Genomic DNA, 23,262 nt, shown 5'->3' on the forward strand with positions numbered 1-23,262 from the left:
AAAATTGGAACAAGAGGTTTGGCAATTGTCAATGCTGTAAAATTAACCATACATATAACTTTAAATAAAAGGCTATTAAAAAAAATAAAAGAGATTTACATTTTGATTTTTCCTCTTTCCTTTGTATAATCAAATTAACTAAAGGTTTATTTATTTTGTTGGGTTTTTTTTCATAAAGCTAACTCTTAGTTTTATTTATTAATTGATAGTTTTTTGTTTCAATTTTATTGATCTCTTATTTTATAATTTCAAGTTTGATATTTGATTGGGGGTTTTTAATTTGTTCTTTTTTCTAGCTTTTTGTTTGTTTGTTTCAAGGCCAATGTTTGATCTTCTCTATGTTTTGCAAATAAGCCTCTAAAGATATAAAATTTCCCCTTAATACTGCTTTGGTTACATACCACAAATTTTGGTATGTTATCTCATTATTGTCATTCCTTGGATGAAATTATAAATTGTGTCTATGATTTGATCTTTCACCCATTCATTCTTTAGGATGAGATTAGTTTCCAATTTCTTTTTGGTCTGTTTTTCCCTGGCCCTTTCTTGAATGTAATTTTTGTTGCATCATGATCTGAAAAAAATGCATTTACAATTTTTGCCTTTCTGCATTTGATTTTGAAGTCTTTATGTCTCAAGATATGGTCAAGTTTTATATAGGTTCCATGAACTTCTCAGAAGAAAGTGTTCTCCTTTCTGTCTCCATTAAATTTTCTCCAAAAATCTATCATATCTAGCTTTTCTAGAATCCTATTTACCTCTTTACCCTCTTTCTTATTCAATTTGTGGTTTGATTTATCTAGTCCCGAGAGAGTAAGGTTGCACTCTCCCACTATTATAGTTTTGCTGTTCTATCTCTTTTTACAACTCTCTTAATGTCTCCTTTAGTAATTTAGATGCTACACTACTTGGTGTGTATATGTTTAATGTTGATATTGCTTCATTATCTATGATACCCTTTAGCAACATATAGTTTCCTTTCTTATTTCTTTTAATTAAATCTGTTTTTCTTTTTGTTTGATCTGAAATAGAATGGCTACCCCTGCTTTTTTTTTTTTTTTTTTTTTTTTTATTTCACGTATCTTTACTCTATATGTATCGCTCTGCTTTAAATGTGTTTCTTGTATATGTAAAAAAAATATGTTGTAGAATTCTGTCTTTTAATCCAGTCTGCTGTCTGCTTACATTTTATAGAGTAGTTCACCCCATTTATATTTATAGTTAAAAGTACTAATTCTGTATTGCCTGCCATTTTATTTACCGCAAATTATATCTTTCTTTTTCTTTTTCCCCTTTCCCTCCTCTCCAATATTTTACTTATGAGCACTACTTGCCTTAAGCAGTTCTTGTCCTGTAGACATCACCCCCCTTTTAATATCTTTCCCTTACTATTTCTCTTTCCCTTCTATTTAGATTACCCCTTTCCTTTTTCCCTTTCCCTCCCACTTTTCTATAATGTGAGAGATGTTTCTTGGTGAAACCAAATCTGTCTAATATTCTTTCTTTAGGCCAAATCTGATGAGAGTAAAATTCACACAATATTCGTTACCCTCCCTTATTTCAATCAATTAGAATATGTTTTCTTTGCCTTTTCCTACTATACAATTTCCCTCATTTTACGTAAACTATTCTGCTTTTTTTCTGTTACAATCCCCTTTCCATCTCTAGTTTCTTTGTTACATTTTAACAGTAAAATCAGATTATACATTTATTTTCAATGTATAACCATAACAGAAATACAGCTCTCTATTGTTTGTTTTTTCTTTTTCTTTTTCTTTTTACCTTTTTGTTTCTCTTGAGTTCTATATTTAGAGGTCAAATTTTTTGTTTAGCTCTGGTCCTTTCATCAAAACATATGGAATACTCCAGTTTCATTGAATGTCCATCTTCTTCCCTGAAAGAAAATGTTCAGTTTAGCAAGGTAATATGTCCTTGGCTGCATTCCAAGATCTTTCACCTTTTGGAATATCAGATTCTAGGCCCTTCGATCCTTTAAAGTGGAAGCTGCTAGTTCCTAAGTAATCTTCATTGTGGCTCCCCGATATTTGAATTGTTTCTTTCTGGTTGCTTGTAATATTTTTCCTTGTTCTGATAGTTCTCAAATTTATCCATGATATTCCTTGGGCTTTAATTTTGGGGTTTCTTTCAGGAGGCATTCAGCGAATTCCTTCAGTGGTCATTTTACCTTGTTTCTATGATATCCAAACAGTTGTCTTTGATGATTTCCTGAAAGTAATGTCTAGGCTCTTTTTTTCATGATGTATTTCAGGGAGTCCAATAATCCTAAGATTGTCTTTCCTAGATCTATTTTCCAAGGAAGTTGTTTTCCTAATTATTTTACTGTTTTTTTCTATTTTTTTTCTTTTTTTTTTTTTTTTTGCTTTTGAACTTAACTGATTCTTGATGTCTCATTGATTCATTCATTTCCATTTGTTCAATTCTGATTTTTAGTGAATTATTTTCTTCATTTACTTTTTTAAACTTTTTTTTTGTATTTGTCCAATTGAATTTTTAAATGAGTGGTTTTGTTCCATGGAATGTTTTTCCATTTCACAAATTCTGCTTTTAAGGAGTTATTTTATTTTTCCATTTCACAAATTTTGTTTTTCTGGGAGTTGTTTTCTTTTTGATTTTGTCAAATCTATCTTCTAATGTGTTATATGCTTTTTCCCTTTCATTAATTCTATTTTGTAATGAATTTCCTTCAGATATTATCTGTGTGGCCTTTTCCAAACCCTCTTGCAATTTTTTTCATTTCCTTTCCCCATTTTTCTTCTAGTTCTCTTTTAAGGTCTTTTTAAATTTTCTCTAGGAGAGACTTTTGTGATGAGGACCAGATTTATCACTTTTGGGGGCTTCATCTAGAGACAATCTGTCTTTAGTCTGCTCTGGGTTTTGCCATAAAAGCTATCAATCATTAGAATTCTCTTTATGTTTTATTCATTTTTTTTTTAAGTTAAGGTCTGCCTTTAAGGCATGTGGGATTTTCCAAGCAGCTGCAGCTGAGCTGGGTTAATGCTGATTCATTCCTGATCCTGGGTGGTGTAGTCAGTTCCCATGAGATTCTGGTGTTTTGGGGTCTTTTGAGTTTGTTTTGCATGTTTTGTAACTTCTCTGCTGATCTACTGGCTTGCAACTAGGGCAGAGTAGCCAACATTACTGTAGATTCTTGTAGATTCCTCCCCTAGATTTTCTGCCACAAAGAATCTCCAATACTGGCAGAGTGAGCTACACTCCAGAGCTCTGTGCTGTCGGCACTGGCCTTGTGCTCAGCTGTTTGTGTTAAGCTGCCTCCCTCCAGTTTCATATTAAAGCAGACCTTTTCTGATCTGTTTTCTCCTATACATTCTTTGCCAAAAGGAGTCCACAATACCAGTGTTATCCACACTGCACTGGGATTCTGAGCTGTCTCCACTGGTGATTGTACTCAACTGATTGCTCTGGCTGCCTCCCTCCTGTTTCCTACCTCCCCAGACTTTTTCTGGCAATCTTCAAATTTATCTTCTACTGACAATTTGTTGCATTCCCAATATTTGTGGGTTCTGCCACTCCAGAGTTAATTCAGAGGCTAGATTTTGTAATTATTGTGAAGTTTGTAAAGAAGGTCAGAGAGAAACATGTGTAGTGACTGCCATTTTGGCTCCACCCCCAGAGAGTGGATTCAATAAGCATTTATTAAATATTTACTCTGTTACAAGGCACTCTGCTTGGTGAAAAACCAAAAAATGACATAGTTTTTTGTTTTTTAAACATAGGAATTTGTTTATATTCATCAGGAATCAATCAGTCTTTCATATATTGTGTTTTGAAGGAAACTGAGCTTCAATTCCTTCAAATTTAAAGTTAGAGGATTTGATTCTGATAACATGTAAATGCTCTTCATTTCTTTACTTCTATTTCTTAATCTTAATGAAATGTTTGTGGAACATTTTAAAAAAATAAGCTTCTATTAGGACACAAAATATAGTCTTTTAAGGATTCATCAAAATTTAATATATAGGAGTATCCTACACTTTATAATTAGTAAAATTATCCTGTTCAAGGTCTTAGAACCTCCAAAGTATTCTGTTTTTAATAACAAATACAATGCAAAGCAACAAATGAGGAAATGGTTGAATTTTTTTTCTTTTATTATTTTTCGCAATTATACAAGGCATATTTCTACATTAACCAGGTGGTTAACTAGGTGGGGAAATGCAAGAAAAATATTTTAAATGGAAATATATATTTCAGTCTACACCCCAAAAACATCAATTCTCTCTCTCTGGAGGTAGATTGATAGCATTTTTTAATGCATTCTTTGGAATTGCCTTGGATCATTTTATTTTAATCAGAATAGTTAATCTTTCATATTGGATCATTTTTACAATATTGCCATTATTCTGTCCAATATTTTCCTTACTTTACTTTGCATGAACTTGTATACATTTTCTCTCTTTTTATTTCTGAAACTGTCTTGCTTGTAATTTCACATAGTAGTTGTTTATCATAATATACCACAATCTAATTCTTGGGGTTCCCCTCAATTCCCAGTGTTTTGCCATGATAAATTTATCTACTATAAATATTTTTGCAAATTTGTCTGAATTTTCTCAAATCTCCAGCATTTATCATTTTTTTTCTTTTCCATCATGTTAAACAATCTGATAAGTATGAAGAGGTTTATTAAAGTTGCAAAGTTTTCATTTCTCTAATCATTAGTGATAAAGAACATTTTATGTAACTATTGATAGTATCATTTTTTTAAAACTGACCATCTTTATCTTAGGTGATTTATTGATTGTAAGATGGCTCATATTTTTTTTTATAAATTTGATTTAATTTCACATGTATTTATTTATCTATGTATTTATTGATATTGATAATATTGATATATTGATAATAAAGATTATATATATGTATACGTATATATATATATATATATATATACGTATACATATATATAATCTTTATTAGATAAGCTTTCCTTATATGTTCTCCCAGATTCTTGCTTTCCCTCTAATTTTGGCTGCATTGGTTTTGTTTCTACAAAAAAAAAAAAAGTTTACATTTAGGTAATCAAAATTAAACATTTTATTTCCCAAGATTCTCTATACCTCTTGTTTGTTCATAAACATTTTTTCTTATACATCTGATGTACATTTTTTATGATGCCCTAATTTGCTCAAGATATTACTCTTAATGTAAAATTATCTACTCATTTGATATTATTTTTGTATATAGTATGGGATATGTCTGTCCCTGGTTTCTGACTGTTATTAGATTTCATGATAGTTTTTGTCAAATAGTAGTTCTTATCCTAAAAGCTTAGATCTTTGGATACTACAGTAGATTTTTCATCTCCTTTCTCATCACTCCACTTTTCAACATACAAAGATGTCCTTTAATAAATAAGCTTTTTTTCTTTTGAGCACATTTGAAAATGTAAATATATCATTTATGTTCTTTGTGAAAAATTTAGATAATGAGTAGTGGAATGTTTTATAAACTATTAAGTACTATATAAATAGCAATTGTCATCACTATTATATATTTTGGTATCATTGAAGATAAGGGATTGTTAAATTCATGTGCAATTGCTTTGCATAGATTTTAAAAATATTTGAATGGGTGTGGAAATCTTTTAAAAAGTGATCATGGTATAAACTTCTTAAAGATAAACTGGTGCTATAACTGCTGTATAGGCTAGTCTATTTTTCTCTACTTTGGGGATATGGAATAAGTAATTGGAAGAAAGCTGCCTTTGCCACAATTTTAATAAATGGTGAAAATATGGCACCAGACTCTCAATTTATTTATATGAGTGACTGTTGTATTTTTAAATTATGTAATAAATGCCTACATCTTTTTTTTTTTTCCTGAGGCAATTGGAGTTAAGTGGCTAGCTCAGAGTCAGACAGCTAGAAAGTATTAAGTGTCTGAGGCTGAATTTGAACTAAGGTCCTTTGACTTCAGGGTCAGTGCTTTATCCATTACGCAATCTTGTTGCCCCTGAATGCCTATATCTTAAAGAGCAAGTAATTCTTGTACAGAAATTTATGCAAACTATACTGCAGAATGAATGATATAACCATGCATTCAGCATCTAAATTTCAAAGGACATTAGATATTATTAGACATTAACCCTTCTCTGAAGTATAAGTGCCCTGAAAAGCATGGCTGGCAAATGATCGATAACACTCCACTTAATCACCTCAATAGGTAAATAAATCAATATATTGAAAAGCAATCTGTTCCTTATTTGGACCTTGCCAGTTAAAAAAAATATTATATTGAGTCAAAATCCTCTTTTCTATAATATGAACCCATTTTTACCAGTTTTGTCCTCTGGGACAAAAAAAATAGCCTTCCAAATACTCAAAGACCCTTTTCATCACCCCCTAAGCTTATTCTCCTGAACCGTAAACTTTATCCATTTCTTGCACTTTTTTCTAACATGGTTATCTTACAATGCCAATCACCTAGCTCTGGGAAGATTCATTTTTTAAAATCCTTTTAAAATTTGGTGCCAAAAACTGAAAACACTTGCAGTATCATTTGAATATAATAATAATCCCTACTCATTAATAACTTTTCTCCTAAAAACCCTACAAAGTTTAATATATAAGCTCTTAAAGTGGGATAATATAGATTGCTTTATGTGTGATTAATGGGTATGTACTTCAATAGTAACATATCATATAGTTTTCATATCATTCATTATTAGTACCTATTCAGTTTTGGTTTTTGCCTTTTCTCTGCAACACTTTTCCACATTGGCAGGTCAATATTCCTAGAGAAAAACAAAGAATAATTCATTTCACAAAATTCTCTAGGATATTTGCCCTGTTGTGCACAAATGTTCATTACTTTAGGTTTTGAATCTCCAACAATAATTTATCCCCTTATGTAACCCAGCAACTCACAATGATGACACAATCACATTTGAAATCTATCTTTTTAGTAATAAATTAAAAAGAAATAATAATGCTATAATAGGTTCTCATATATTAAAACAAATGTAGCTATAATGAAGATAGCAGGATGCCCTAGGAATTTTTTAAAACAGAGAGCAGCTCCCCCCTCACTTCAAAACTGATATAATAAAACCTTACTGCTATCATTCATAAGGACTAGAAGAGTTAAAGATGCAATAGTAACAAGCCATAAAAGACCAAATAAAACAAAGAGTGATTATTGGGAAAAAAAAAAAAAAACTTACCCCACCAAAAAAGACCACTGGAGAGAAAGACCTCACCTGGAATCCATAACATGTTGCATAGTAAAATGAAAAATTAACTAAATTATTAAGAAATATGTAAATGAGACTTGGATGCTAGCATTTAAACTTAGTTCAATTATATAAAGATTCATTATTTAGCATGCCTTTTTTTTTTTTTGAGTGATAATAAAAAAAAGTTTGTCCACAAATTACTCATACTTATACTTTGTGCCACATTTTACCTTATCTTCTTTGTTAAACTTTTTCCCATTTTATTATTTAATGTTTCCCTAAGTTACATTTAAAACAAAACAAAACATTTATATTTCTTTTTAAAATTTTTGAGTTTTAGGGAATTTTTTTATCCTCAACCACAGTTACGAAACCACTAATGAAGTTATGCAAAATATTTCCATAAAAGTCAGATCGTGGGAAAAAAAAAAATAGATCTCTCAGCCTCCTCAAGAAAAATTATTATTTTTTTATCATTATAGCTTTTTATTTACCAATTATATGCATGGGTAATTTTACAGCACTGACAATTGCCAAACCTTTTGCTCCAATTTTTCCCCTCCTTCACCCTATCCCCTCCCCCAGATGGCAGGTTGACCAATATGTGTTAAATATATGTCCAAACAGTTATTTTGCTGTACAAAAAGAATCAGACTTTGAAATAGTGTACTATTAGCCTGTGAAGGAAATCAAAAATTCAGGCAGACAAAAATATAGGAATTGGGAATTCTATGTAGTGGTTCATAGTTATCTCCCAGAGTTCTAAGAAAAATTAAGTTTAAAAAATAAAGATAGACAGAATGCTTTAATCTCTATTCAGACACAATCAATTCCTTCTCTGGGTGTAGACAGAGAATTCTTTCAGTATAGACATGGGTTGTATTACTGATAATAACAAAGTTTTGGGTCAGAAATGCAGAAGAGCCACTACAAGACTTATGAAGATGGAATGTCTCTCTGAGTCTGAGAGCTTGAGCTCCAGACTCTTATCCTCTGTCTGCTCTGAGTCTCACTCTGTCTGAGTTTGTCCCAGTTGATATGCCCTATTACAATTACATCATTTCAGTATACTGAGTTTAAGCCAATCATTATATCGCTAGGGCAAGCTTACTGAACTAGAGAACTTACATAGTAAACAAGATAACCATTGTCTTATCAATTCCACTGAGGTAACACCTTGTGGTAGGACTAAATCAATCATACTAAGCCTCAAGTATAATTCTCCAAGAGTTCTGCCCTTTAAAGAACAGGAAGAAAGTTTGAACCAAAATAATTTTACAATTCGCATCTTTTAAGTAACTTTCTCTAACTTTACCTTCTGAGGAACTATTTCTCAGGAACTTTGTATGTGCCAGTGGAGTACAATTTCTAATGTGATTTATGAAGTTAGAAATGATTAGAGTATGGCCCTATGAGAAGATCATGTCTACTATCTAAGTGGAAGCCTTACCAAAAATGGAGAAACTAATCAGAAGAAATTTGATTGTTAATAAAATATTTTGTTAATTATTATTGTTAATAATCTTTATTAATTTAATAATTTATTGTTAATAAAATTAAAAAAGCAAACAAACACACACAAGGTATTGTTCCATCCTTTTATAACATCTGTCTGTCATTCTGTTAATGATGAGTGATGGAAAAAATAGTCCAAGTAGGTAGAGGGTGCTAAGCATCATAAAGTTTTATTGTTCTAAAATGTCTAAAATAATTGATTAACTCATTATTGTTAATGTAACATTTTTATACAATAATCACTCTTTTAATATTCTTTAGAGGAATTTGATGTATATTTACATTACAATTCACACTAAAAATAAATGCGAGTTTAAGATATTGAAACTAAATAAGGAATTAGCTAAGAGCTTTTTCTCAAAGAGTAAAATAAAGTGGGGATGTTATTATATGTAAGCATATAGTGAAATGTAGTTGAAAAATATAACTATTAGGAAATGAGGTTGGTCCTCTTTGCAGTACACATGGTAAATGCAAATAAAAATATTTAAATATAGATAATAACCGCTTATACACGAATTCTTTGCCTGTTGCAAAGACATAAAGGAATCCTATGAGGAATTTAGCAAGATAAATCATCAGTATCCATTTAGATGATAGGTGAGTCTCAGATAAAGATAAAAACTAGTAAGGTTGGAGAAAATGACACTGAACAATGGTTTGGTTTGAAGGAATGAAAGAAATCAAAGACTTAAAAGTCATATAGAAACTTCCTCCTTCTTAGGAACATTGTGTACACATGTGTACATATGTATGTGTATATATGTATATATGAATGAATATTATCATTGTGTTACAATCGCATGTTAAGTAATCAAACTAAGTAATTTATTTAACGTGTAACATTTGAATCAATGTTCATTAGTGATGTTGTTCTGTATTATTTTCTGTTTTTAATCTCTTCCTTATCTGGTTTATGTTATATTTAACACATGGAAGGAGTCAGATAGACTTCCTGCTTCATGTTTTGAGAAACAATTTATGTAATATTAGGTAAAATATATTTTGAATATTTAAGAAACTTCACAAATAATTATATTGCAATTTGGATTCCAACTATTTCTTTAAGGGGATGATTTATACATTGATTATTTTATTTCTTTTCTGGGATTAGACTTTGAATAATTACCTCTTGTTCAGTTAAACTGAGTAGTTTATACATTTTGTGGTTTTATACACTTGAAATCAGGTATTTTGATATGATATTTGCAAAATGCCTTCTAAGATATTTTAATACCTCTTTATTATCTTGATTATTCATTATCCTTTCTTTTTCATTTTGGTATTTTTTGTCCCCTTTTTTGGGGGGGAGAGGGGATCATTTACAATCTTATTTTATTTTATTTTTTATTTTTATTATTTTTTACATTTTTTTTATTATAACTTTTTATTGACAGAAACCAGGCCTGGGTATTTTTTTTACAACATTATCCCTTGCACTCACTTAGGTTTTGACTTTTCCCCTCCCTCCCTTCACCCCCTCTCCCAGATGGCAAGCAGTCCTATACATGTTGAATATGTCACTGTATAGTCTAGTTTTTTGTCCTCTTAACAATCAATTTGGTGAGTTCTATATTTTATTAGAATTTTTGCCATTAGTTTCTGGTTTTAGTTGTTTTAATTTTATTTTGTCCTTCAATATTTGGAATTTTATTTTAATATGTAGTTTACATTTGGATATATATTTTGATTTATTTTTCAATGAATTTTTCTTTGTCTCTTGTTAATGAAAGTATTTCAGAATTCAAATTTTCTCATAAGTTCTCTTAACTGAAACCTTAAAGTTTTGGTGTGTTGCCATATTGATGTCATTTCCTTTGATGGAAATTTTACATATAATTTTATGTATGATTTATTCTCTGACCTACATATTCTTCAAGGTTAAACTAATCATTCTCTAATTTATTGAAGACTTTTAAAAATGTATTTTATTGAATATAATTTTATTATTTTTTCCACTTTCCTTGCATTTTTATTATCTTTTGAATGCTCTGATGCAATTTTTTCTTGGATCATCTTAGAGAAATAACCTTCTGCTTGAAATCATCTTTAATTCTGAATTTATCTTCATAATTTTTACATGCATGCACACACACATACAAACACACATATATATGTATGTGTGTGTGTATATATATATATATATATATATCCATATAGCAAAATGCCTAGCATCTAAATAATTTTTAAAAATGTATTATAGGAAGGAAAAGGTAATACAATTATATAGTAGAAACCTTTAATGAACCCTTTTAGTCTTCCATAAATCTAGCAAAAAGAAAAGCAAGAAGGAAGTTTAGAAATATTAACACTGAAACAGATTTCTCATAGAGGTTTCAAGTAGGAGAGGATTAATCTTTATTAAGCACCTAGGGTGCTAGGTAGTATACTAAATCCTTTAAAAATAACACCTTAATCAATCCATATAAAAATTCTTTGAGATAAGTGCTATAATCATTTTCACTTTATATTTGATGAGACATACAAAAATTAAGTGGCTTGCCTAGAGCCACATAACTAGTAAATATCAGAGACTAGATTGAAATGTAGGTATTGCTGACTCCAGAACTGCTATATCCACTGTGGAGAAATTGCTGAGCCCTTTTAAAAATATATTTAAAACTAGATTCGAAAGAAGGGAAGATTTGAAAAAGAAAGACAGAAAAAAGAAAATAAAAAAACATAACAAAACACTTGGTATGTGTCCAGCAGAACATCAGGGAGGATTCAAAAGATGTAACAATAAATTTCTTTTTCAAATAAAAGCAAATACACATTGGAAGGAATTATGAGTGGCCATTTTTTTCTTTGTTTTCTTATAGGTTATTCTTGTGTGTGTCTATTCAGCCCACCAACCCACCCACATACATATACACACATACATACACACATATGCATATAGACACTTGTGAAAGACATATGTGTATGTTAATATGGCTGATGCATAATGTAGTATTCTCTCTTGATTGAATTTTTAAGTTTGACTTCATCTGATGTCAATAATTACTAGATCTATTTTTATTTCTAATAAATTCATTTTCTGATCTTTGTTTTAGTGTTTGTGTATATTTATTTTTCCTATCCCTGTTATGTCTTCTACTTTAATTCTAGTCCTTAAGTTTCCTTGCAACTATTTAACTTCCCTGTACACATGAATCCCTTCCTCATCATCAAGGCCAGCCTTCCCTTCCCTCTTTATCCCATTACCATTAATATGCATATGTTATCCCACTCTCTTTAATTAAACATATTTCTGTGCCCCAGCTTATCCTTTATCCTTTGCCCACTAATTTTAATAACTTGTTCCATTGCCATAAATTTATACATCCTTCTGTGCCCCACCTTATCCTATCCTCTCCTCCTTATTTCTTTATAGATTTTGGATGGTGCTATAGTGCTATAGTCTTCATGGAATATATATATATATATATATATATATATATACTTCCCTATTTAATTTATTCCAGGTGTGAATAATTTTTCACAACTACCAGCTTCCCTCTCTTCTTAAATGCCTCTGTGTATATTCTCTCTATTCAATTCATTAATATAACATAATTACTATTTTTATCTTTTCCGGGACAGTGTTTCTTTTTTTAGAATCAAATCATAATCAACTCTGCCTCAATCTTTCTTTTTGAGCTAACCAATTACTGATGTCAGTCTTAAACATAGAATATACATTTCCATATAAAAAAACTTAATATATATATAATATAATATCTATAATATATTCATATATAATATATTATATATATATTTATAGAATATATTTATATAATAGATATGTATATATTTCTATATATATCTATTATATAAATTATATTCTTTATAGAATATATATATTAAGAATTCTTCTTTCTTATCTGCAGAGGTTCCTTCAGTCTTTCCAGACTCAAATTCTCAACTCACCAAACTATCTTGGGGAGAAAGTTGTGCTTATAAGCTCCTATGGCTTTGACTGAGACTCCCTCCAGATCTTGTTAGCCCTAGTGCTCTCCACTTTCTCTTTTTGAGGAGCTACCCTTGAGGTATTTACATTTCACAATGGTTAAGACCCCATGAGGGGCTCTTTCTTCAGGTACTATTGGGTTGTCCCCAGAGAGCCTCTGTTCTGAGCCCTTTTAAGGGTTGTTCATCTACTTATTTTATCCAACTGCCATCTTTCTCTAATCTGTAATTTCAAAAAGCATCAACATTCATGGAGGCCATACCTTTGTACCCTGTCTCAGCAGACATTCTAATCCAGATTGAGGATCAGGCTTCAAACTTTAAACTTCATGAATTACTGTGATGTTTGTCCCATACAAATGAAGATGTCCCCTGGCAGAAAGGATAGAGGACAACAATGTGATTGTATGGTCATAAAGTTAGCTGAAACAGATACAGAGGGTGTATCTTAGAGCTAAGTGTAAAATTTATATTTCTAAATGTTTGTTTGTTTTTTTTTTTCCAAAAAAAAAAAAGAGAGAGAGAGAGAACAAGAGCAGTTCAAGAGTGAGTAAGAGGAGGGGGCATAGTAAAGTACTAACATCAGAAAGAAAAGCAATAGATAATAGGAAGCCACCAATATTTTGAGTAGGGTGTATGACATACACTTTGTTATAAGTATAAAAACTAATTGTTTTTAGGACATGCTTTTTGTTATAAGTATGACAAATAGATATTTTTCTTTCTATCAGTTGCAGATTTCTTGAAGTGCTAAAGTTGCTTTGCTTCTCAGTGAATATTTATCCTTCTTGACCTTTCTGAAGCCTTTGACACTGTCAGTCATTCTCCTTTCCTTGATCATCAACCCTTTCTAGGTTTTTGTTCCCTAGGTATATAGTTTCTTTGTTATTAGGATATTCTTCATTAGTATTCATTACAAGATCTTCATTTGTATTTTTAAGGACCTTGTCTTTGACCCTCTTCTCTTTTTCTATGCTGTTTCATTTGATCATTTCATCAATTCCCATGAATTCCATTATCATCCTCGTACCAATGATTCTCAAATTAACTTTGTTGTTGTTCAATAGCTTTATTTTTTCTTTTGCAGTTATGTTTGACTCTTTATGACTCCATTTAGGATGTTCTTTACAAAGATATTGGATTAGTTTGGCATTTCATTTTCTAGTTCATTTTATAAAAGATGAGAAAATGGAAGTAAACAAGGTTAAGTAACTTACTTAGGGTTAAAAAGCTAATGAATGCAGCTAAATTTGAACTCAGACTATGCTGATTCCAGGCAGCACTTTACATTGCACCACATAGCTGTCAAATTAACTTACACAGTCTTGATTTCTTTTTTAATTTTCATACTCATATCTCCAATTGAATATTGGGCATCTGGCACTACGTGTCCCATGGATATTTTAAATTCATATTGTCAAGAATGAAACTAATTTTATTTTCCTAAATCCTCTTTTCTTAATTTTACTGTAATATTTTAGAATACTGCCATCCACTCATTGATGAAGGCTATGGTTTCATACTCAATTTTTTATTAGTTTTCATAATTTCCTAAACAAATTATTGTTAATGTATGCTAATTTTACTTTTTGTAGATTCTTTTTCAAATGCAACTTTTGCCTCTTGAAACTACCATCTCCATATCCTTATCCCCTCAAGCCTGAATTATCAAATAGTGTGCTGGTTGTTTTACTGCCATAAACTACCCACTCAAATCTGTTCTTCACTCAGCTGTCAAAGTGATTTTCCTAATCATGGGACAGACATGCTACTTCCCACCTCTTAATTAAATAATTGCCAGCCACTTGTAGCATCAAATATTTTTTTAAATTAAAATTTCAATTTAAAATTAAAAAGTTAAAAATAACTTTAAAAAAAATTATTTAGTATACATATATTGTATTTAACATATACTTTAACATATTTAAAATGGATGGGACTACCTGCCATCTAGGAAAGGGGGTGGAGGAAGGAGGGAAAAAGTTGAAACAGAAGTTTTTGTGAGGGTCAATGTTGAAAAATTACCCATGCATATGTTTTGTACATAAAAAAGCTATAATTTAAAAAAAAAATGTAAAAAAAAAGTTATTTAGTGCTCAAAGAGTTTTATAATCTATCTTTCCCTTATGCCTTTTTGGCATTCTTATATCTTAGATTAGCTTCCCCATGTAATTTGTAATTCAATAGCACTGTACTTTTTGCTGTTTCTGAAAGCACTTTATCTCCTGATAGAAATTTCATTAGATCTCCCTTGTTCATTTCTGCCTAATGAATTTCCTTACTTCATTTCAAATCCCATCAAATTTCAGTGTTCTATAGGAAACCTTTTTCTAATGTCTCTTAATTATAATACTTTTCCTCTATTGACTATTTGAAATTTATGCTATATAAAATATTTAGTATATATTTTTACTTGTTGTATCTCCCATGAGACTGTGACTTCCTTGAGAAAAGCAACCATTGTTTATCTTGCTTTGCAACTTCAATACAGCAGAAAGCCTAATGCATAGTAGGTATTGATAAATGCTTATTTACTAACTTATTTTGCTTCTACTGTGGATACTGCTATGACTCAATTTATGAATTGCCTCAATGGTGGTTTCATCTGGTTATCCTTTTTTTTTTTCCTCAGCTGCACTGATTTGATGATCTGTAGCTCTGGTATTATATATCTAGACCTCTCAACATTGTACTCTGACCTTGTCCTATATTTTCTATGGATTTAAGTTACTTTTGCATTTTTCCTTCTTCTAATCCTGAGTTGATTCCATGCCTTTCTAAAAGTATTTTTGTAGTTATTTATTAGTTATGAAAATATATGCCTATTTATGTTCAGTTTTCATTATATTAGTGCCTTCTAATATTAGAACTTTACTTTCATGCTTGTCTCAGTCAATTACTAGGTTATGACCCTAGGCAAGTCACATAAGCTCATTTTCTTCAATTTTCTCATATGTAAAATTAATTGGTGAAAAGAAATGCCAAATCCTTCCAGTATCTTTGCCAAAAAAATGTGGCTACTAAGAATTTGATACATATGAAAAGGAACTGAACAATGACAACAATATGATGTTTTTGAGATATGTGGGGTTATATACAGATTAAGACATCAAATTGTCATTACTATTGGATTGTTTTAAAAACAATCTTATCTGAAAGTTTTATTTTGAAGCTTATATCATTTAAGATGCAGTAAAATACATACACATACACACAAACACACAAATATTTAATTACATTGCTTTTAATTATAGGATAAAATGATCCAAAGCAGTTATGGGACAAGCATTTTCTTTTTGGATAATTTATGTAGATATGTAATGATATATTTTGAGATGCTTACAATATAGCATTAATAGAACAATTACTGCTCTTTGCTTCATCATGAAAAACTAATGAACTTTTCAGGAAAATCTTGAAAAACATGCATCAGCCAAGAAATACATGGCATTTTAAGACAAAATTGGAGGAGAATGCCAACATTAAATTGTATTTTATTATTTACTATTTCTTTAGATTATGGTATGTTGTAATTGAATGTAATGTTATCATTAAATGCTTGCTCTTTTTTTTTTTTACATTTTTAAACATAATTGTTGATATCTCTATCCATAAATATGTATACACATTTAGGTGTATGTATTAATGCGGCTGTGCATATATGTATTAGTATATGTGTGTATGCATAAATGCATGTATGAAGAAGTACTTGGACCCATTTCTCCACTGTGTATTTTTGAGATAAAGATACTCTCAGAAGAGAGGGAAGGAGGAACAATCTAAATAGTAACTCTCAAAAAATATTTTTGTTAATTTCAGAGAGCCCTCCCCATCATTAGAAACTTTGACAAATGCCTTGTAACCACAGAGATGATTTCTGAGACAGCAGGAGAAGCTAAAATAGATTAAATTAATGTGTTAGGTTTACTTTCCTCAAAACATACTTCACTTTAATTGATTACTCTATATTCAAACAAAAATTACTAATATCAGTGCTGATGAAGGAAAATGAATATTTAATAAAACAGCATTTGTGACATAGTAGCAAATTAATCTATTTGAATATGTTATAATATGTGATCAACTTATAAGGCTACTTTGATGCTTTGAATATCATCAGAGCCAAAGAGGTTATAAACAAAGAATTAAAGAAAGTAAAATAATTCAACAAGGGAAAAACAAACCCATTTAATTCTGAAATATGCTGTATTTGTAAATTTTGATACTTTGTGATCTACTTTGGTGAAAAATATTAGTGAAAAAATTCTCATTGATTACTGAATTTGTTATATTACTAACTATGAAGCAGTAGAATTATTAGCACATGATGTCTGATTGATATACTTTGTTATCCCCATTAGCTTAGGAGAGAATTTATATGATGTATTTAAATGGAGATATTTTTCATAAATCAACTCGCTGAAGCTAATATTCAAATTAGGATCCATATTATCATTTGAGCAACTGTGATTATTAAGTAAATCTCCAGGTATAACAAACTAAATTGTGACTTGAATATGTCACAAGCATATTGTTATTAGATGGCTATACAGAATATGATAATACTGTTATTAGATAATAAAATTATAAAGGAAACATTCAAAAGAATGGAAAAACGGGCAAATTTCACAGCTATTCAACTTCTGTTTTAATATGCACCAAACAAATACATATCTATGTGTAAATATACAGACCTATATACATATATATGCATGTGTGTATAACTATGCCTATAATATATAAGTATAGCATTAATTTAAAGACATTGTATAAGGAATCCAGAATTCAAAGTGCCATATTAATATTCAAAATATCCTATTGAAGATATTTTCTTTCATTTTTATTTTTTAGTCAGTCTGACTTCATGACTCTATATCACGTTTTCTTGACAAAAGATACTAATCTCATTTATCATTTATTTCTCCAGCTCATTTCACAGATGAGGAAACTAAGACTAAGTTAAATGACTTGCCTAATACAACACAGCAATTGTCTGAGGTCCATTTTAATCTTAAGAAGATGTCTTCAACATTCCAGGACCAAAACTCAATCGACAGTACTGCCTAGCTGGCACATTTGATATATAAATAAAAAAAATTATACAATATATATTCATAGAGAGATAGATACATAAATAGATATTTCCTTTAAGATATCAAAGAAACCAAATCTTGAGTGGAATATCATTCAATTTATTACATAATCATCATTTAAAATATGACACTTATTGAGCCTAACTTAAAACAAATGGAAACAGAAAATCTTCTGAATACCTTTTTTCCATATTTGTGCTTTAATTTTAATTTCTCCAAAAGTACTTTCTGCATTTTATTAGCTGGAAAGCATTGTTTTTACTTTATCCTCTTCAATATATATATATATATATATATATATATATATATATATATATATATATATTACTTATAAGTCTAACTTTCTTTTTCCTTCAATTAGGCATTCATGGAAAGAAATCTGGTCTAGGAAATTGAAAATGCAGGAAAACGCATCATGACTTTGCTATATGATGACCTATACCACTGATCAGTAGATATTATCCTTTATTATAAAACACAGAGAAATAAACCAAGTTCTTTTCCTGTGTATGATATTATCAGTATCATAGGGGTCTCAATGAGAGACCTAACTGGGCTAAGGGACAGATGATGGGACATCTTGAAACACAAGTGCAAAACCCATGTTTCAGAAATACAGGGCCAAAGTAAGATAAGAAATAAATCTACAAAGAAATATTCAGGATAGAAATAGAAGGTAGTCTTTCACATCACCAAAGGGTTATAGTAAGCCATAATCAGTGACTCATTTCCAGGTCCCACAAACACTGAAAATGTTCACATCACTATCAAAAATAAAAGTTGTAATATATTACGAAGGGGAGGCTTTGATGTATTATTAATGGAATCTTTCTTCCATTTACCAAATATTCCAGTTACTAATTCTCTTTCTCCCTTATGCATTTAACAAATTTTCCAAGAATGAAGTAAGGGAATTGTATAAGCATGCTCTGGCTCAAAACCATTATGGTAGCTATGAAGGTATAATTTTAATATTGAAAGGTGAGCCTATTCAGCCATTATGATGTGACCTATTGGACTAGTCTTCTAATAAATGTGATATATCTCATACTAGAGTCTTGTGAAATGCAGAATGGCAGAATGATAGGGCTTGTTGTAATTGGAACTGTTATGATGAGTGGTTTAATACAGATTGATACACTATGTTCTGGTATGAAAACTAATTAAGCAACAAGCATTCATTAAACAACTACTTTATAGAAGCTACTGGAGCATTAGGGATAGAGAGACAGAAAAAAAGACTTGCCTGTCTAGATTATTATAATAAATATAATTATGTATTATTAGAACATATATATTATATATAAATATATAATTTAATATTTACATTAATGAATACAGAAAAATATAAAGGTAGTTAGCTACTTATAAGATGCTTAGAAAAGGATTACACTCAAAATTAGTTGGAGCAGAAAAAATTTCATTCAGAAGATGATGTTTCATGTGAATCTTGAGAGAAATGGTGGAAACTTTAAGCTAGAGGCAAGGAGGAATAATTTCACAAATATTAGGTAAATAGTTAGGGTATAGAGTATTATTTGTTTGAAAGATAAAAGGGAGTTTGATTAAACTGTATCTTGTAGGAAGGGGAGTAGATAAAATGAAGCTAGAAATGAAGCTAGGCTGGTTTCATGTTGTAAAGATCTATAAATGTCAAATACAGGAGTTTATATTTTCTCCTTAAGTCACTAAAGAACCACTCTAGTTTATTGCTGAAAGAAGTCACAGGGTCCTATTGAGGCTTAAGGAAAATAATCTTCATAACTCCTAGGAAAAATGATTGTAACAGGAAGAAGCTGGTTGCAAGACGACTCACTATAAAGGAAAATGTATTTAATAAAATAAGAAAACTAATACCCTGATAAATATAAATTCTTCAGTCCGCATTAAAAATGTTAATATGAATTAAGTGGATACACAAAAAGTTAACTAAAATTATTTGTTTTCTTATTATGTATCATGTATATCAAATGTGATAATTCAAAACAGCTGATTTTTTTAATAGCTTTTTATTTACAATTTATATGCATGGGTAATTTTACACCACTGACAATTGCCAAACCACTTGTTCCACTTTTTCCCCGTTCCTTCCATTCCCTCCCCACCAATGGCAGGTTGACCAATACATGTTAAATATGTTAAAGTATAAATTAAATACAATATAAGTATACATGTTTTAATAGTTATTTTGCTATACAGAAAGAATCAGACTTTGGTGTATACAAACAATTGTAGGTATGATCAGGGAGTGGAGTAAGACAAGCCAGAGTCACTTTGCAGGAAGACAAGGAGAGAGGAGCTTGGTGGCGAGCCTCCTGGAGGTTTGTCTGTCTCCTTTACTTCTCCCCCAAAGACCAAGGACTTTTGCTGATCCTGACTCTGGCTGATTCTGAGGTCAACATAGAGCTAACTCAGGCTTCACATTTGGTGCCCAACGTGTGAACCAAGGACCCTAATTTCAGTGAAGAAATCCCTGGTGACCAGGAAATATGGTGAGTATTTTAATAGACAAACAAGGAACTTACTTTGTTAAGGGCAAAACTAATAACCTTTTCTAGCTGAGATGGGGCAGATATTAGGAAAAGATTCTTCCCCACCCCCGCACTCACCCCAAGTGGGCACATTAGAAAGCATACTTAAATTGATCAAAGGACAAGGCTTACTTGTACCTTGGGAGCAGATTGGTGGATTCTTGGGTCCATTCGAAAGCACATCCCCTTGGTTCTTAAAGGAAGAAAATATATAGAGAGATAATTGGAAACTAGTAGGAGATCAACTTTGTATACTACAATGATAAAGGTCCTGATTCAATTTCTAAGGAAAAATTCTATATATACAACATAATAAAATTGGTCTTAAAGAATCCTAAAAGTTATAGAAAAAAGAAAAGTTTTAGGAACAGCCAGATGTGGAAGTGTGAGGAAAAAGAGGAAAGCAAAAGACAGATTAATGGCAATATCGCCAGAAGGCATGAGAATTTAAGTGAAATTGAAAGGCCTGGTGACTCTCATTTTCATAAGGCAGCTTCAATTCCACCTATGGAGCAGGTCCTTGACACGCCCCCATCAACCCCACCTTCTGGGATGGAGGGAGGAGAAGTAGTGGGAGGGCTAGTGATACCACCAGCACATCCCCCCAGGCAATCATCCCTTCCTATGACTAGATTTAAAAAAGCAGTACTTAAAGCCACAGAAAAAGGGCAGAATACAGCTGACTTGAGAATAGAAATGTATCCTGTGATTGAACAGTTTAACTCTTTGGGTCAAGAAAGTAGAAGATACCCTCTTTTTGATCTAGAAATCCTCAAAGACCTGAAAAAGGCTTGCACTCTTTATGTGGCTACATCAGCTTATGTCATTACAGAATTTAGCTTATGAAGTCTTAACCCTTAGGGACTGGAAATCTATAACAAGGACATGCTTAGAACCTCAACAAAACTTGTGGCTTTCTGAATATAGTGAGCTCTATAGGATACAAGCCCAACAAAATAGTCATACTCCAATCACCTGTGAACAACTAACAGGTGTAGGTTCTTATGCAGAAATTTCAGTTCAGATTAATTATCCCATAGAAGTATATGAGCAAATTGCTTCTGCTGCTTTCAAAGCATGGGATTTTATCCCTGGTAAACATGACAAGGGAGAAGCTTTCACAAAAATAACACAAGGGCAAAATGAACCCTTGATGATTTTGTAGGACATTTGCAGACAGCTATCATATGAACTACAGGAGAAATTGCAGCAACAGAAATTATATTAAGGCAAATTGCTAAAGAAAACACTAATGAGGTTTGTAGAAGAATTATACAAGAACGATGCAAGGATGGTCCTTTAGAGGAGATCATAAGAAGCTGTGCCATAGTGGGCACAAACACCTTTTTATAGCCAGGCTATGAGGCAGACTTCCCAAGATTTGGACATGGGAAAACAAGGTCCCTTTTGGAAAGGGACTTCCAGAGAGACTTGCCAATGCTATCAATGTGGTAAAATAGGGTATCTGAAAGCTCAATGTTGACATAAAAACAAAGTGAGAAAACAGGGTGGGAGAACAAGTCCCAGAACCCCATATCCAAAATGCAACAGAGGCTTTCATTGGGCATCAGAATGTAGACTGATTGAAGGAAATGGGATGAGGGGCCCAGCCCCTGGACCCAAAACAAAAAAAAAAAAAAAAAAAAAAAACTTGGGGCATGATGACAGCTGATGCTAAACCCAGAAAGTCTTTACAAGTTCAATACCCAGACATGACCAACCAGCCAGAAAGCAACCTGATGGAAGAAAGGGATTGCACTTGAGGAAAAGAGAAAAGAGAGTTGTATGCCACTGGGACAACTGAGATACCCCCTAGAGAGATGAAATCTGTTTCTCTCTAGTTTATGGATCCCTTCCATTCAGGCACAGTAGGCTTGACCATTTCACCTCCTGAGAGTACTTACAAAACAGTTTTCATTTATACACTGATGTGAGAAACGGGGAATGTGTAGATAATATCCCAGGCACTAATACAGGTACACAGTGTGTGACATCACCCAGGAGAAGTAGTAGCATCAGGTTTACTGATACAGACTTCTAATAAGCAATATGGTGATAGTCACCCAGATTCTGACTCAAAACAACAAAATGCAGGTATATTCTGGGAGTAGCTGTGACAGTTGACCGACCTATGCTCACTATCTATATAAATGGCCTACTATTAGAAGGATTAGTAGACACAGGTGCATATTGTACAGTCATTAGAGGTGTCAAGTGGCACAGTCACTGACCAAAGATTAAGGCAGACACCTACGTGTCTATATGGAGGAGCAATATCAGCTGAAGTTCTTGCTACTCCTTTAAGATGGACATTTGAAAGTGAAACAGGAGTTTTTACTCCTTTTATAGTTGAAAAAATCCTCATCAGCCTGTGGGGAAGAGACATTTTACAAAAGTTAGGATTACAAATGAGGACTTCGATTTTTTCAGGCAGGGCTATTGTTGAAGGCCTGCCAACACTTTCTCCTGTTCCTATCCAATGGAAAACTGATACACCACTGTGGTTAGAACAGTGGCCTTTAGCTAGTGATAAAATTCAGCCCTTATTAGATACAGTACAAGAGCAAGTTGACGGACACATACAAACTTCTCTAAGTCCTTGGTATTCCCCAGTATTTGTTATAAGAAAGAAATTTGGAAAATGGAGAATGTTGACTGATTTAAGAAATGTAAATGAACAGATGAAAACTATGGGAACTCTTCAGCCTGGACTTCCATCTACTACTCAACTCCCTAGAGAATGGCATCTTTGAGTTATAGACATTAAGGATTGTTTCTATTCTATCCCTCTAGATAAGGAAGATATGAAAAAGATTTGCCTTTTCAGTGCCTAGCGTTAACTTAGCTGAGCTTTATCAAAGATATGAATGGACAATTTTGCCACAGGGAATGAAAAATGGCTCTACTATGTGTCAAATGTATGCTGCTGCTGCTGCTTTTACCACAGTAAGAAAAGCAT

The 23,262-nt window shown here is 31.6% G+C and overlaps 1 long non-coding RNA gene across 1 annotated transcript; it reads right to left on the reverse strand.

The window, feature by feature from the left end:
- Positions 1 to 1,782: 1,782 nt before the first annotated feature.
- Positions 1,783 to 20,513, reverse strand: LOC116420551. Its single transcript, XR_004230902.1, has 4 exons — positions 20,442 to 20,513; positions 12,943 to 13,051; positions 6,710 to 6,772; positions 1,783 to 1,894 (listed from the first exon to the last, which is right to left on the reverse strand). It is a non-coding gene; the product is annotated as an uncharacterized LOC116420551 (long non-coding RNA).
- Positions 20,514 to 23,262: the final 2,749 nt, after the last annotated feature.

This window comes from Sarcophilus harrisii, chromosome 1 (genome assembly GCF_902635505.1).
Source record: "Sarcophilus harrisii chromosome 1, mSarHar1.11, whole genome shotgun sequence".
Lineage (NCBI taxonomy): Eukaryota > Metazoa > Chordata > Mammalia > Dasyuromorphia > Dasyuridae > Sarcophilus > Sarcophilus harrisii.